This window comes from Nerophis lumbriciformis, linkage group LG20 (assembly GCF_033978685.3).
Source record: "Nerophis lumbriciformis linkage group LG20, RoL_Nlum_v2.1, whole genome shotgun sequence".
Classification (NCBI taxonomy): domain Eukaryota; kingdom Metazoa; phylum Chordata; class Actinopteri; order Syngnathiformes; family Syngnathidae; genus Nerophis; species Nerophis lumbriciformis.
In genome coordinates this window covers 33,438,876-33,457,165 of record NC_084567.2, presented here as the reverse complement: position 1 = coordinate 33,457,165, position 18,290 = coordinate 33,438,876, and the positions used below count along the sequence as shown (strand labels likewise).

The 18,290-nt window shown below is 40.2% G+C and overlaps 1 protein-coding gene across 2 annotated transcripts in view; it reads right to left on the bottom strand.

Moving 5' to 3' along the window:
* wdr7 (WD repeat domain 7) overlaps window positions 1-18,290 on the bottom strand; it is a 244,008-nt gene that overhangs the window by 72,230 nt on the left and 153,488 nt on the right. The window lies entirely within an intron of this gene.

The following is an 18,290-nucleotide window of genomic DNA, read 5'->3' as shown; positions in this document are numbered from 1 at the left end:
CTTACTTATATCTGTCAGTAAACTCGCCATGAAAGTGCTAAAACATACCGGTGTAGTGGGTTTACATTATTCACCCAAGGAACTTTAGTTATTAGAGATCCGGTCGGACGTTTTTTCACAGAAAACACATTTCCTGTGTTGTTTCCAGATGAGGAGATGCTGCTCCGTTATTGATTGAAGTAAAGTCTGAATGTCATTAAAACCGTTAGCTCCATCTTTTCACACTTCTTCCACTCCCGTCCTTGCACGCTACACCGCTCTAACAAAGACGACGGGGAGAAGACGCTGTTGAAGGTGAGCCACATAAATAAGACCGCCCAGAAAAAGGCGCATCCGGAAGCGACTGTCAAAAAGTGGCTTGAAGATGATCTGTAAAACATAATCTATGCAACATTTTGACCAAATAACCACCATTACATGTTATGTAGACCACATGGGAAAAAAATCATAATAATATGACTCCTTTAATGCGCCTTATATATGAATGTGGGGAGAGATGTAGACAGCGCTGCCTTGCAGGAGCAAAAGTCCCCGCCGCTGTCCTTGGTGCTGAGGACGAGCACCATCGGGCAGGGGCGGGGCATGTGCTGACGGCGAGACACAGCTGGCAGGTGATTAGATTTCACAGGTGGTACGTGTTCATCTAATCATCTGTTGTCTTTAACAGTGAGCGGCCGGGTGCAGGAGAGAGAGGAAGTTTGGAGAGAGACTGGAAAGTACTGGAAGAAAGCGTATCATTTGATGGTTGTGTTGAAAAACATTAAATCTATTGTCAACTCTGTACGCTTGGATACTTTGACGTGCATATCCGTGGAACCGCAAGACAGCAACTTCTAAATTGAAGAAAGATAAAAAAATAGACCATTAATCGGCAGTGCGCCTTATAATCCGGTGCGCCCTATGGTCCGGGAAATATGGTACATTTGAAATAATCATAACTATTTCAAATTGTAACATCATTTAACTAATGTTTTTTTTTTTTTTTTAATAATACTAGTTAAAAATTCACTATATCTGCTTTTTTCTTTCGCTATTTGAAAGCACTAAAAAAAGAACGCTCACATTGAAATGTTTTATTCTCTCATATTGAGCAAAGAGGAAGTTTAATTTTTGCAACCAAAGGTAGAGAGATATTTATTAGATATGTCCGATAATATCGGACTGCCGATATTATCGGCCGATATAGGCTTTAAAATGTAATATCGGAAATTATCGGTATCGGTTTCAAAAAGTAAAATGTATGACTTTTTAAAACGCCGCTGTGTACACGGACGTAGGGAGAAGTACAGAGCGCCAATAAACCTTAAAGGCACTGCCTTTGCGTGCCCAGTCACATAATATCTACGGCTTTTCACACACACAAATGAATGCAAAGCATACTTGGTCAATAGCCATAGAGGTCACACTGAGGGTGGCCGTATAAACAACTTTAACACTGTTACAAATATGCGCCACACTGTGAACCCACACCAAACAAGACTGACAAACACAGTTCGGGAGAACATCCGCACCGTAACACAACATAAACACAACAGAACAAATACCCAGAATCCCTTGCAGCACTAACTCTTCCAGGACGCTACAATATACAACCCACGCTACCCACTACCTCAACCCCGCCCACCTCAACCTCCTCATGCTCTCTCAGGAAGAGCATGTCCCAAATTCCAAGCTGCTGTTTTGAGGTATGTTAAAAAAAATAATGCACTTTGTGACTTCAATAATAAATATGGCAGTGCCATGTTGGCATTTTTTTTCCATAACTTGAGTTGATTTATTTTGGAAAACCTTGTTACATTGTTTAATGCAGGGGTCACCAACGCGGTGCCCGCGGGCACCAGGTCCCCCGTAAGGACCAGATGAGTAGCCCGCTGGCCTGTTCTAAAAATAGCTCAAATAGCAGCACTTACCAGTGAGCTGCCTCTATTTTTCAAATTGTATTTATTTACTAGCAAGCTGGTCTCGCTTTGCTCGACATTTTTAATTCTAAGAGAGACAAAACTCAAATAGAATTTGAAAATCCAAGAAAATATTTTAAAGACTTGGTCTTCACTAACTGACAAAGAAACAGATAACAGATTTGGTGTCCAGTTCAAAGTGTGACATGATTTATTTAAAAATTTGAGAGTTGACTTTTGTATTTTACATGAGTTATTATTTGTACAAACATGGTGCAACGTAATTCATGATTTGTTAAAAAATGTTAGTGGCTTGCTAGTTAAAATGGGATCTTGTGATTTCACAAGACTGTCTTAGTGTCATGACTTGAACTATGGCGTGATTTGTTCTCCCGTGGTGCAAATGATTTGGACCATACGTGGCGTGAAGGGGAGTACATGATTCATTTTAACACTATAACTACAAAAAAAAAAGCAAACAAAAGGCGCGCACAATGGCGGAGGTAAAAAAAACTTGGCTAATGAAAACAAAACTTGCACAAAGGCAGAAACTGTGAACAATGAAACAAAAACTTACTTGGCATGGGACTGTGAACATGGCATTATGCAGAGTGACGATAAAGAGTGTGTCACGGGTATGATGTCGCCAGGGAGACTTCCTGGCAACAATCGGTTTAAATAATAGTGACATGATTAAAGACAGGTGCGTGAGTCGCGAGGGCAGGTGAAAACTAATGGGTTGCTATGGTGACAAACAAGAGTGCACAATGAGTCCAAACGTGTAACAGGTGAAATTAATGGGTAACCATGGAAACAAGACAAGGGAGTGAAAAGCAGGAACTAAAAAGAGTCTAGGGATGTCCCGACCCGATATTTGGATCAGATCAGCAGCCGATATTTGCCAAAAAATGCGTTTCGGCAAGGCATTGGAAAATGCCGATCCAGATCCAGTTTAAAAAAACTCCGGTCCGTGTTTTCCAACGCACAGATTCAAATAATACATTCCACTTTTCTGCTGCTCCCTATTTCGGTTCCGCATTTTCCAGCACACCTTCAACACATCCACAGGTCTGTGGATTCTCACGCAGTTGCTTTTAGCTGCTGGCATTACACTACAGGCTCTTCCCACTCTTTCCTGTGTCTCCCTCTCACAGACAGCAAGCGCACTTTCTTACACACGTCACACGTCACATACGTATACGTCCTCTCCCAGCAGAGAGGTAGCAGCATGGCTAACGTTAGCTGTGATGCTAGCGCAGCCGCTAAGGTGCGCGCCTGCTCAAACGTCCTCTGCGCACGGCAAATCTATGCCACGCACAAAATCAAATAAAAAAATAAGCGCATAACAATTTTCGACACACGGACACGACAGAGAAAACAGTTTTCGTCATCATTTTTCAAATATTGTAAGGTCTGTCGAGACGCTTATCTCCGTTCGGTGCCACACGTCCACACCATCAAAATGCCGAGGCAAAAATTTCCACATCAACACCGTATGAAAAAATTAGTGATTTTTTTTAGTTGTGATTTCCTTCTCTGCATGAAAGTTTAAAAGTAGCATATATCAATGCAGTATGAAGAAGAATGTTTTAATGTAGACATGCAAGCCTTGAAAGAACATTTTGAAAATCAAGACTACATTTCCTGCAAATGGATGCATTTCTACCCTATATTTTAACTTTAGATTTATTCTCATATCAAACTCTTTTGGCTGTCTTTTTGACACTTACATCCGGCGCCCCCCTCCACACCCTGGATTATAAATAATGTAAATAATTCAATGTGATTATCTTGTGTGATGACTGTATTATGATGATAGTATATATCTGATAGTATATATCTGTATCATGAATCAATTTAAGTGGACCCCGACTTAAACAAGTTGAAAAACTTATTGGGGTGTTACCATTTAGTGGTCAATTGTACGGAATATGTACTTCACTGTGCAACCTACTAATAAAAGTCTCAATCAATCAATCAAAACACATAGAATCATCATACTGCTGTGATTATATGCATCAAGTGTTCATTCAAGTCTAAGGCAAAATATCGAGATATATATCGTGTATCGCAATATAGCCTTAAATTATCGCAATATTAAAAAAAGGCCATATCGCCCAGCCCTAGTTTCAATGATGCCATTTCTGTTTGTCATGTATAATTTTGTCTATTTTGTGTTTATCCTTGAATAAACAGGTCAGTTTCTTGTTACCAACCATTGTGTATTATTCAAACTCCCCTAATTCAGCTGGCTAGTTGTTATCAAGAGTACTAAAACCCTTTTCAACATGATTCTGACAACTAAGTAGGCTAAATAACTTTAAACTTTAATACATGCTCGGATAGGCCAGTATCGGTCAGTATCGGTATCGGTCAGTATCGGATCGGAAGTGCAAAAACAATATCGGTATCGGATCGGAAGTGCAAAAACCTGGATCGGGACATCCCTAAAAGAGTCCAAAACCAAACAGCACATGGCCAAACAAAAACATGATCAACACAGACATGACACTTAGAAGTGATCATTTGAAAATGTTCAATTTGAAAAATGTGCACTTAGAGAAAATATACAAATAAATATTGATATTTATCTGTTTCTATATATATTTATTGTGAGAAATCATTAAGATGATCAGTGTTTCCACAAAGATAAATATCATTAATTATTAATAATAACAGAGTTAAAGGTAAATTGAGCAAATTGGCTATTTCTGGCAATTTATTTAAGTGTGTATCAAACTGGTAGCCCTTCGCATTAATCAGTACCCAAGAAGTAGCTCTTGGTTTCAAAAAGGTTGGTGACCCCTGGTTTAATGCATCACAACAAAATTAGGCATAATAATGTGTTCATTCCACGACTGTATATATTGGTATCGGTAATTAAGAGTTGGACAATATCGGAATATCGGCAAAAAAGCCATTATCTCTAATATTTATAATTTTATATTTCTTCACAATGTGAAGATTTCCGAAAAATAACAAAAAAGCCACAGGCCACACGGGTCCATCAGTCAACACCAGGCCGCTAACAAATGAACAGGCACACTTCTATTGTCCAAGCATTAGACATTAGTCACACCCAAACACACGCCTTATTGTTCAACTCCTTTTGTCACTGTGCACACACACACACACACACACACGCACACCACACTGTCTTAGACCTCTCCACGGCTATTTCTTCATACATTTCTCGTTGGTGACTGCATGCGTGTGCACAAACACCTAAAGAAAACCGAGTGGGTGTACTTGTGTGTGTGAGTGGGGTTGCACAGTGGGGAAGTTCATGTGCATGTGGCAGAATCACAGTGGGACATGAGAGCTCCTTACACACATGGTTAAAATGCGCACTCAGAGCAACACCCTGTTCTTGTGTGTGTGTGCATATGGTGTCATGGTTGCTGACAACATATGCCCCTGATTCATATTCCGGATTTTTCCTGGATGAGTAAGCACTAACACTTTGACAAATGTGTACTGCATGGAACAAAGCACTTGCTAACCACACCCACCTAAACACCCCCCGCCCACATTGCCGGCAGGGGGTCATTAGTTGGACATAATAAAGAAAAAGATGGCCACTGTTGCCTCCTCTTGCCGTTTCTACATTTTCCAGTGTTATTTATAGTTTGCACTAAAATACTCATTTGTCACCTACATTTCTAGGTGTAATGATTGATGATACATTGAACTGGAAATCTCATGTTAATCTCATGTTACGTCAATAATGAATAAAGCAAAACATGTTCTAGACCAGTGTTTTTCAACCACTGTGGTGTGCCGTGAGATACAGTCTGGTGTGCCGTGGGAGATTATCCAATTTCACCTATTTGGGTTAAAAATATGTTTTGCAAACCACTAATTATAGTCTGCAAATGATGTGTTGTTGTTGAGTGTCGGTGCTGTCTAGAGCTCGGCAGAGTAACCGTGTAATACTCTTCCATATCAGTAGGTGGCAGCCGGTAGCTAATTGCTTTGTAGATGTCGGAAACAACGGGAGGCAGCGTGCAGGTAAAAATGTGTCTAATGTTCAAACCAAAAATAAACAAAAGGTGAGTGCCCCTAAGGAAAGGCATTGAAGCTTAGGGAAGGCTATGCGGAACGAGACTAAAACTGAACTGGCTACAAAGTAAACAAAAACAGAATGCTGGACGACAGCAAAGACTTACTGTGGAGCAAAGACGGCGTCCACAATGTACATCCGAACATGACATGACAATCAACAATGTCCACACAAAGAAGGATAAAAACAACTAAAATATTATTGATTGCTAAAACAAAGTAGATGCGGTAAATAGGATAGGCAAATATAAGCTTTGGCTTCAGCCTATTCCTTTTTCGGTCATTCTTTTTATTTTATTTTATTTTTGTGTGTAAATGTGTATGATTGTTAAATATGTATAATCTGTACTGTTAAACTGGTCACACAAAATGGTTAGTGGTTGATTATATGACCGAAATAAACTTATTTCATTCAAATATTGCTCAAAGGAAGACATGAAACTGCTACAGGAAAATACCAAAAAAAAAGAGAAAAATACACCAAAATAGGAGCGCAAGACAAGAACTAAAACACTACACACAGGAAAACAGCCAAAAACTCCAAATAAGTCAGGGTGTGATGTGACAGGTGGTGACAGTACACCTACTTTGAGACAAGAGCTATATTGATGCATGCTTGGTTATGGTTTAAAGTCATATCCAACAATTGCGACAACGACTTTTTACTGTCAACTGAGTTTCATTTTTTAATGATTTCTGCTGGTGGTGTGCCTCCGCCTTTTTTCACCGCAAAAAAATGTGCCTTCGCTCAAAAAAGGTTGAAAAACACTGTTCTAGACCATGGGTGTCAAACTCTGGCCCGCGGGCCACATTTGGCCCGCCGTGTAATTTAATTTGGCCCTTGAGGCAATATCAAATTAACATTAGAGCTGGCCCGCCGGTATTATAACACCGCATTCACCGCTAACACTCATACTTGCCAACCCTAATGTTGTGTCGTTCGCGAACGATTCGTTCGAACGAACGAATCTTTTGAGTGAACGTACTGAACTGAATCACTTCATGAACTGATTCGTTCCTTTCTCAGTTCAGTTGAGCTCCGCCGCGACCATGCCCCGGTATGAGTGGAACTGGCGCATTCTGTGACTCACAGAACCCTCGACGTCGGCGAACGACGCAGCCAGCTACTCATCATGGGGGCGGGGGGGAGGGACTGAGCGAACGATTCGTTCACCGCGGATTAACGACATGAATCATTGAGTGAACGACAACGCTCTCGCTCTCTGCTCTGCTTGCCCCAATGCCGCGAGTGATTCTCCTCCCGTCGCGGGGATATGTTTCATGCCGTTGGCATCCGCTCTCCATTCATTCTCCAAGCTAACGGCTAATGTTGACTCAAGCCACATGAAAACAAACACACACATTATCTCAACACATAAAGTTATGAGAGTAGAGGAGACAGAAAGAAAGTCAGTGCAGGGCAAGGCTGAGCAGCAGCGACGCGAGGGGGAGGGGCGGGGGGTAAAGTGTAGGGCAGGCTGTTTTGAGAAGATTTAAAATAAAAATAATAACTAATGTATGTACACATACACAGGCTATTATTTACACAGTTATTGTAACAAAAATAACCGGATCAGCTCATCCAAAGTCAGCCAGCTTGTATTTTTTAAATGCAAATCTGGAGTAGGGGCAAGATCTTTGGACGAAAATACCTTGAAAGAGAACATAATGTGCAAGAACAATCTTTCCTTTGTTTGACACTTTTGGTGTGTGTGTGTGTGTGTGTTTAGTTTCTTGATTTTTATATTATTTAAGCTATTTATTTTCTTTTTTTATTGCATATTTAAGTTGATATTTCCATTTTTATATTTTATTTTTAGTTTTAATGTTGGCATTTCTGGCACTTGGTTTAATATTTGTTTTGTTTTATTTAAGGTAGCCTATTTATTTTCTTTTTGTTTGCACATTTAAGTTGATATTTTCTTTGTTATATTTTTAAACGTAGGCTACAGAACAGTGGTCGGGCTCATCTCCAGGGGTGACGAGGCTGCCTACAGAGAGGAGGTCCTGAAGCTGACGGCCTGGTCTTCGGAGAACAACCTCGCTCTCAACACCAGCAAGACCAGAGAGATCATCGTCGACTTCAGGAGGAGCAGCACCGACCCTGCCCCCCTCTACATCAACGGCGAGCGTGTAGAGAGGGTCCACACCTTCAGGTACCTTGGAGTCCACATCTCTAATGACTTCTCCTGGACAGTCAACACCACATCAATCATCAAGAAGGCTCAGCAGCGGCTACACTTCCTTAGAGTCCTCGGGAAGTACAACCTGAAGCCTGACCTGCTGCTGACCTTCTACCGCTCGTCCATCGAGAGCCTGCTGACCTACTGTATTACGGTATGGTACGGCAGCTGCACTGCAGCAGACAGGGAGAGGCTGCAAAGAGTGGTCAAGACGGCTCAGAAGATCATCGGCCGCCCTCTCCCCTCTCTGACGGACATCTACACCTCCCGCTGCCTCAACAGAGCCAGTGCCATCATCAAAGACAGCACCCACCCTGGCTCTGACCTGTTCCACCTGCTGCCCTCTGGGAAGCGCTACAGCTGCATTAAAACCAAAACAAACAGGCTAAAGAACAGCTTCTTCCCCAGGGCCATAACCATCCTGAACGGACTGCCCCATTGTCCCTCATAACTGCCTTCTCTTCGGTGCAATAACCCATTCCACCAACCACCCTGTTTTTTTTTGTTTTTTTTTTCATGTATATATTCATTTCACACCATATTCATTGCACTTCTACATTTTTTATATTTCTATATATTTGCACATTGTTTTTCTAGCATGCACACATCGCACTGTATGGAATGGCCTCAATCTCGTTACCCTGCGTAATGACAATAAAGCTGATTCTGATTCTGATTCTGATTCTGATTTAGTTTTTATGTTGGCATTTCTGGCTCTTAATTGATTTGTTTTATTTTGAAGGTATTTATTTTCTTTTTGTTTGCATATTTAAGTTTACATTTTCTTTGCTACAGAACATTTAGTTTCTATGTTGGCATTTGTTAAGGGTTTCTTAATTTAATATTTGTTTTTGCACTAAACAAACGAGGCCTATTTATTTAACTGTTGATTGCAAGCATTTTAGTAGGCTATTACTATTATTTTTTTATTTTCCACTTTTATTTATTTCTTATTTTAATTTCAGTGCAATAAAACATATTTAACAACCAAGACATTTAGTCACATTTTGTTTATTGGACAGGCCAGAAATGCACACACAGTGTTTTTAAAAGTAACAGAATCTCTACTACAGCTGCAATGTCTGTTTGCGAACGTCAAGGGGAGTCTGTCAGGGCAGAGAGCGATTCACGTCTGTCGGTGAACGAATTTTTAGAACGACTCAATTTAAGGAACTGATTCTAGTGATTCAGTACAGTCAAAAGAACTGCCGATCCCATCACTAGCCAACCCTCCCGATTTTCCTGGGAGACACCCGAATTTCAGTGCCCCTCCCGAAAATCTCCCGGGGCAACCATTCTCCCGATTTCCACCCGGACAACAATATTGGGGGCGTGCCTTAAAGGCACTGCCTTCAGCATCCTCTACAACCTGACGTCACGTCTGCTTTTCCTCCATTCAAACAGCGTGCCGGCCCAGTCACATAATATATGCTGCTTTTACACACACACACAAGTGAATGCAATTGCATACTTGATCAACAGCCATACAACTCACAGTGAGGGTGGCCGTATAAACAACTCTAATACTGTTACAAATATGCGCCACACTGTGAACCCACACCAAACAAGAATGACAAACACATTTCGGGAGAACATCCGCACCGTAACACAACATAAACACAACAGAACAAATACCCAGAACCCCTTGCAGCACTAACTCTATTTACCTCAGAAGGCTGCAAATTGAAAAGAGGCATTACATTTTTCATAAACATTTTATTTAATATACCATTGATGTTTTTTCGTTTGTTTTTTGAAAGTTGATTTTGCACTATTAAGTTATATAAGCGTTGCTTGTTCCATATTCAGTGTTAAAGCAAATCAGTGTAGCAAACCGAGCAATAATCAACGTTTTATTCATGCACTTTCTCTTGCTACTTCAAGTCTTGAATGTTTGATTCATTCATTATTGTTATTTTATTTTCAAATGTGGAAAAAGTTGATTTTGATATTTACCTCAGAAGGCTGCAAATAGAAAAGAGGCATTCAATTTTTATTTAAATCTTATTTGATATGCCATTGATATTTTGTAATTATTATTATTATTTGAAACTGGATTTTGCATGTCACTATAAAGTTATATAAGCCTTGCTTGTTCAATATTCAATGCAAAACTTGTTAGGGTCCCTATTAAAAGGTTAATATGTTCAACCTTGGCCCGCGGCTTTGTTCAGTTTTAATCAATCAATCAATCAATCAATGTTTATTTATATAGCCCTAAATCACAAGTGTCTCAAAGGGCTGCACAAGCCACAACGACATCCTTGGTACAAAGCCCACATAAGGGCAAGGAAAAACTCACCCCAGTGGGACCGCATATGTGGGTAACCCCCCCCCCCCCCCTCTAAATTTTGGCCCACTCTGTATTTGAGTTTGACACCCCTGTTCTAGACCAAAAATCACTCCATATTCTCTACTGCTTGCTAGTGTTGCAATATAGAATAGAATAGAAAGTATACAATAGAAAGTACTTTATTGAACCCTGGGGGAAATTCAGCACCACAATTCGCTCACAATAAACACTTAGGTATTTTTTAGAGATGTCCGATAATGGCTTTTTTGCCGATATTGTCCAACTCTTAATTACCGATTCCGATATCAACCGATACCGATATATACAGTCGTGGAATTAACTCATTATTATACCTAATTTTGTTGTGATGCCCCGCTGGATGCATTAAACAATGTAACAAGGTTTTCCAAGATAAATCAACTCAAGTTATGGAAAAAAATGCCAACATGGCACTGCCATATTTATTATTGAAGTCACAAAGTGCATTATTTTTTTTTAACATGCCTCAAAACAGCAGCTTGGAATTTGGGACATGTTCTCCCTGAGAGAGCATGAGGAGGTTGAGGTGGGTGGGGTTTGGGGGTAGCGGGGGGTGTATATTGTAGCGTCCCGGAAGAATTAGTGCTGCAAGGGATTCTGGGTATTTGTTCTGTTGTGTTTATGTTGTGTTACGGTGCGGATGTTCTCCCGAAATGTCTTTGTCATTCTTGTTTGGTGTGGGTTCACAGTGTGGCGCATATTTGTGACAGTGTTAAAGTTGTTTATACGGCCACCCTCAGTGTGACCTGTATGGCTGTTGACCAAGTATGGATTGCATTCACTTGTGTGTGTGAAAAGCCGTAGATATTATGTGACTGGGGCGACACGCAAAGGCAGTGCCTTTAAGGTTTATTGGCGCTCTGTACTTCTCCCTGCGTCCGTATAGCGGCGTTTTAAAAAGTCATAAATGTAACTTTTTGAAACCGATACCAATAATTACATTTTAAAGCATTTATCGGCTGATAATATCGGCAGTCCGATATTATCAGACATCTCTAATAATAAGATAATATCAGTATATACTATATACTATCTATAATATGTAAATATTACATATATGTTATATTTTATATTGCTACTATGGTACATTTTTTGTCTACTTTATACCTTTTGTTTTCACCCTCTTTTTGTGCCCTTGTCTGCATTATCCTTTCCAACCTTATCCTTTATAACCGAGTGTGGAGGGGGGCGTGGCCTGCGAGCCTGCAGCGAAGCGGGGTGTGCCAGGACCGGCCTCCAAGTCAGCGACAGGCGCGTAGATGGCCCAGGTGGGCCTTATTATCTAATCACCTGTCGCTCTGTTTAAGCAGCAGCCGGGGAGAAGAGGTGGTGAGCTGGCGTGAGAGAGAGAGCATGCCTGTCAAAGCCAAAAACGACAATTGCTGGAAAGCAACCGACAGCCTTTTATTGCAAGATAAAACGGGCTCGCAGGGAAATGCTTGATGGTCTGGAGCAGTGGTTCTCAAATGGGGGTACGCGTACCCCTGGGGGTACTTGAAGGTATGCCAAGGGGTACGTGAGATTTTTTCAAAATATTCTAAAAATAGCAACAATTCAAAAATATAAATAAAAACCTATCTTTTTTTCCAAATACTTCAAGAAAGACCACTACAAATGAGCAAATTTTGCACTGTTATACAATTTAATAAACCAGAAACTGATGACATAGTGCTGTATTTTACTTCTTTATCTCTTTTTTTCCAACCAAAAATGCTTTGCTCTGATTAGGGAGTACTTAAATTTAAAAAAAATTCACAGGGGGTACATCACTGAAAAAAGGTTGACAACCACTGGTCTGGAGGACCCACTGGAAGTCAACTGTCGCTGACTTCGAGGCCGGTCCTGGCCCACCCCACTTCGCTTCAGGCCCGCAGGCCACGCCTCCCTCCACACTGAGCTACTATGTGGAACAATTTCCCTTGTCTCAGTCTAAGTCTAACGAAATGCTAAAGCTAATGCTAAATCTGATGTCTCAATGTTGTAGCTGTGAGATAAAACACTGACATGTGTTATATTATTTGTTATTTACAGCTGAAATGGTTCGCTAAAGTTAATTTATTGAAATAATGTTTGCGATTCCTTGTTGCTAATCTTAGTGCATATTTTGAGAAACTCTTGTAACTCCACCGTACATCAGGGACCAAAATAAATGTCATCACTGTTTTTCTAACAGTAAAAATGTCTATATAAGTAATTGCACAACCAAAGCCCACAAATGTTGATATATACAACAACAACAAAAAGTCTCTGTCTTTAAATAAACCTTATCTCATTAACAGAAACATAAGCGTGGATGCTTGCACTAAAACAAGATAAGAGGTGTCCAGGCTTGCCAAACTACAAACCCCGTTTCCATATGAGTTGGGAAATTGTGTTAGATGTAAATATAAACGAAATACAATGATTTGCAAATCATTTTCAACCCATATTCAGTTGAATATGCTACAAAGACAACATATTTGATGTTCAAACTGATAAACTTTTTTTTTTTTTTGCAAATAATCATTAACTTTAGAATTTGATGCCAGCAACACGTGACAAAGAAGTTGGAAAGATGGCAATAAATACTGATAAAGTTGGGGCGAGGGTCACCACTTTGTCAACAAATGCGTGAGCAAATTGTTGAACAGTTTAAGAAAAACCTTTCTCAACCAGCTATTGCAAGGAATTTAGGGATTTCACCATCTACGGTCCGTAATATCATCAAAGGGTTCAGAGAATTAGGAGAAATCACTGCACATAAGCAGCTAAGCCCGTGACCTTCGATCCCTCAGGCTTTACTGCATCAACAAGCGACATCAGTGTGTAAAGGATATCACCACATGGGCTCAGGAACACTTCAGAAACCCACTGTTAGTAACTACAGTTGGTCGCTACATCTGTAAGTGCAAGTTAAAACTCTCTTATGCAAGGCAAAAACCGTTTATCAACAACACCCAGAAACGCCGTCGGCTTCGCTGGGCCTGAGCTCATCTAAGATGGACTGATACAATGTGGAAAAGTGTTTTGTGGTCTGACGAGTCCACATTTCAAATTGTTTTTGGAAACTGTGGACGTCGTGTCCTCTGGACCAAAGAGGAAAAGAACCATCCGGATTGTTATAGGCGCAAAGTTGAAAAGCCAGCATCTGTGATGGTATGGGGGTGTATTAGTGCCCAAAGCATGGGTAACTTACACATCTGTGAAGGCGCCATTAATGCTGAAAGGTACATACAGGTTTTGGAGCAACATATGTTGCCATCCAAGCAACGTTACCATGGACGCCCCTGTTTATTTCAGCAAGACAATGCCAAGCCATGTGTTACATCAACGTGGCTTCATAGTAAAAGAGTGCGGGGTACTAGACTGGCCTGCCTGTAGTCCAGACCTGTCTCCCATTGAAAATGTGTGGCGCATTATGAAGCCTAAAATACCACAACAGAGACCCCGGACTGTTGAACAACTTAAGCTGTACATCAAGCAAGAATGGGAAAGAATTCCACCTGAGAAACTTCAAAAATGTGTCTCCTCAGTTCCCAAACGTTTACTGAGTGTTGTTAAAAGGAAAGGCCATGTAACACAGTGGTGAACATGCCCTTTCCCAACTACTTTGGCACGTGTTGCAGCCATGAAATTCCAAGTTAATTATTATTTGCAAGAAAAAAATAAAGTTTATGAGTTTGAACATCAAATATGTTGTCTTTGTAGTGCATTCAATTGAATATGGGTTGAAAATGACTTGCAAATCACTGTATTCCGTTTATATTTACATCTAACACAATTTCCCAACTCATATGGAAACGGGGTTTGTACTGTATATCCTCAACCACAAAGTTACAGTATGTGAGGCTAAAAACAATCCTCTGTAAATAAAGCTCAAAATGTTAGATTTGTGAGGCATCTTATGGAACGAAACAAAAATGAAAAATGTATGGCCGTGTTGTCGAGTGGTGTGTGTTCAGAATTTGTCTACGGTCTGTTGGTAACTTACTCCATTTCGCAGACCTCGGAACCCCCTTCCCCCATATTTTCCATACTTTAGCTGGGTGCTCCTTATAATGAGATTGCTAAAGGCCAGCTGTCATATGGAAGAAGGCCCAGTGGCACGCATCCCTCCAGCCAGACTGGACCAGTAGATAAACAGAATTACAGATGGACTTCCATACAGAATCACTAAAAAGTTCAGATTTACGGCAAGGAAAAAGATCAGAGGAAAATTATTCAGACAAGCACGCTTGAATAAGTAAGAAAATGTACTTCTTCCATTCTTTACCTCTTTGCAATACTTCTTACAAGCATTACTGACTAATTATTGTCACAATTTCACAAACAATGATTTTAAACATACCGTAAATGGAAAGGTATGTTTCACAAGCATGGACTGTAAATAATCAAGTTATACCTTATTGCATTGGCTATCAAGTTCTTTTATTGGAAGTAAGTAATACACACAAGTAGAGATGTCTGATAATATCGGACTGCCAATATTATCAGCCGATAAATGCTTTAAAATGTAATATTGGAAATTATCGGTATCGGTTTCAAAAAGTACAATTTATGACTTTTTAAAACGCCGCTGTACGGAGTAGTACACGGACGTAGGGAGAAGTACAGAGCGCCAATAAACCTTAAAGCAGTGGTTCTTAACCTTGTTGGAGGTACCGAACCCAACCAGTTTCATATGCGCATTCACCGAACCCTCCTTTTTTTTCAAATTCAAGATAAAGTTATTATATGTTTTTGGTAACACTTTAGTATGGGGAACATATTCTAAGTAACAAATACTTAATTTAGAGTTATTTGGTTAGGGTTCGTGTTAGGGTTAGAGGGTTCGGGCCAGGGTTAGAGGGTTAGGGTTATAATAAGGCAATGCCGAATAACGCATTAATAAGTACTAGTTAAGAGCCAATATGTTACTAATTTGCATGTTAATAAGCAACTAATTAATGGTGAATATGTTCCCCATACTAAAGTGTTACCATGTTTTTTTACTGGTGCACAAAATGGGTTCTAGATGAAACCCTTGAAATACGAAAGGGTTCTTAGTGGAACTCCCTGTGTGGGTTCTAGATGAAACTCTTGAAATACGAAAGAGTTCTTAGTGGAACTCCCTCTGTGGGTTCTAGATGAAACCCTTGAAATACGAAAGGGTTCTTAGTGGAACTCCCTGTGTGGGTTCTAGATTAAACCCTTGAAACATGAAAGGGTTCTTAGTGGAACTCCCTGCGTGGGTTCTTTGTAGAACCTCTCATGGGGGTTCTGGGTGGAACCTTACACACACAGTTCTAGGTATAACCCTTCATGTTGGGTTCTAGGTAGAACCCTCCAAAAGGGTTCCAGTTGGAACCTTTATAAAAAGGTTCTAGGATAACCCTTCATGTTGGGTTCTAGGTAGAACCCTCCAAAAGGGTTCCAGTTGGAACCTTTATAAAAAGGTTCTACCTGGAGCCAAAAAGGGTTCTCCTATGAGGACGAGCCGAAGAACCTTGAATGGTTCTACTTAGCACTTTTATTTCTAAGTGTGTAGTTAAGAGCCAATATGTTACTAATTTGCATGTTAATAAGCAACTAATTAATGGTGAATATGTTCCCCATACTAAAGTGTTACCATGTTTTTTTTACTGGTGCACAAAATGAACCGTGCATGAACATCACCTTGTTCAAACAACAAAACCAACACAGTGCATAAACTCCCAACAAAGTCTGACTTCTGCTGTTGCCGTGTCCGTAATACGCCGATAGGGAGAAGTTTATATTTACACGATGAGTCGGGTGTGTCTTGACCTCCGCCGAACCCCTGAGGCCGACTCACCGAACCCCTAGGGTTCGATCGAACCCAGGTTAAGAACCATTGCCTTAAAGGCACTGCCTTTGCGTGCCGGCCCAGTCACATAATATCTACGGGTTTTCACACACACTAGTGAATGCATGCATACTTGGTCAATAGCCATACAGGTCACACTGAGGGTGGCCGTATAAACAACTTTAACACTGTTACAAATATGCGCCACACTGTGAACCCACACCAAACAAGAATGACAAACACATTTCGGGAGAAGATCCGCACCGTAACACACCATAAACACAACAGAACAAATACCCAGAACCCCTTGCAGCACTAACTCTTCCGGGACGCTGCAATAAACCCCCCGCTACCACCTACCCCCTCGCCCCCCCAACCCCGCCCACCTCAACCTCCTCATGCTCTCTCAGGGAGAGCATGTCCCAAATTCCAAGCTGCTGTTTTGAGGCATGTTAAAAAAAATAATGCACTTTGTGACTTCAATAATAAATATGGCAGTGCCATGTTGGCATTTTTTTCCCATAACTTGAGTTGATTTATTTTTGGAAAACCTTGTTACATTGTTTAATGCATCCAGCGGGGCATCACAACAAAATTAGGCATAATAATGTGTTAATTCCACGACTGTATATATCGGTATCGGTTGATATCGGAATCGGTAATTAAGAGTTGGACAATATCGGAATATCGGCAAAAAAGCCTATATCGGACATCTCTACACACAAGTTTGACTGCAGTTGTTTAAAGCAGGCATACAGTAGACGTGTCCGTCACTGAAAGAAATACATTTTGTTGTCCTTAATCTTTTCTTATAATGTACTCAAAATATGTCCTAAAAATGTCCCTTGACTGACAAATTTCACTAATGTTATTTTAATAATCAAAAATGGAAGCTGGATGCCTGACTAATGATTGATGGATTCAGACTTCTATCAGATTTACAATTTTAGTATGATCCCAAACTTTCAAACAACAGTTAAAAAGTTCAGTCAGTGGCAGCCATAAAATATTTTTTATAATTTAAAAGCTTTTTTTTTTTTTTTTTTTTTTTTTTTAAACTGACAGATGTCCTGAACTTCATCATACGTGAGACGTTATGTCGTGTGCGGCCAGTCATCAAGTAGATTGCATCCTACCTGCAGCCTTTTCTGCCCCGTACGGAAAGATTGATTGATTTTGGAAGTCCATCGATCTCTTTCTTCACGACCGAAAGATCTATTATAATGACATTGTATCTGAATCCTATTTGTTGGCCAACCTGCTCCCAAAACATAACCCAATAAAGTAAAGAGGGGCACGAACAAGCACTCTCCCTCTCTTTGGCTAAATCGTCATAAGATGAAGAGATGGATTGGAACAAAAAAAAAAAAAAAAAGTTGGCTGGCTAAAATAACATTATCCTGTACGGGAATATTTTATTAAGCATCTATAAAGGGCAGGACGGTTTATTGCAACAATCTGCAGAGCTTAAACAAGCAAGACAAAAGGTCAAACATATTCCCATCAAAATCCAATACACCCATGGTACTTAAAGAAAAAAAAAATCAACTAAAATTTTTGAGTTTGCAAATTTGCCAAAAAGTCAGATGGAGACGGAAAAAAACAGGATGAGTACCATATTTTTCGGACTATAAGTCGCAGTTTTTTTTCATAGTTTGGCCGGGGGTGCGACTTATACTCAGGAGCGACTTATGTGTGAAATTATTAACACAATACTGTAAAATATCAAATAATATTATTTAGCTCATTCACGTAAGAGGCTAGACATATAAGATTTTAGCGATTAGGAGTGACAGATTGTTTGGTAAACGTATAGCATGTTCTATATGTTATAGTTATTTGAATGACTCTTACCATAATATGTTACGTTAACATACCAGGCACGTTCTCAGTTGGTTATTTATGCCTCATATAACGTACACTTATTCAGCCTGTTGTTCACTATTCTTTATCCATCCCATCCATCCATCCATCCATCTTCTTCCGCTTATCCGAGGTCGGGTCGCGGGGGCAGCAGCCTAAGCAGGGAAGCC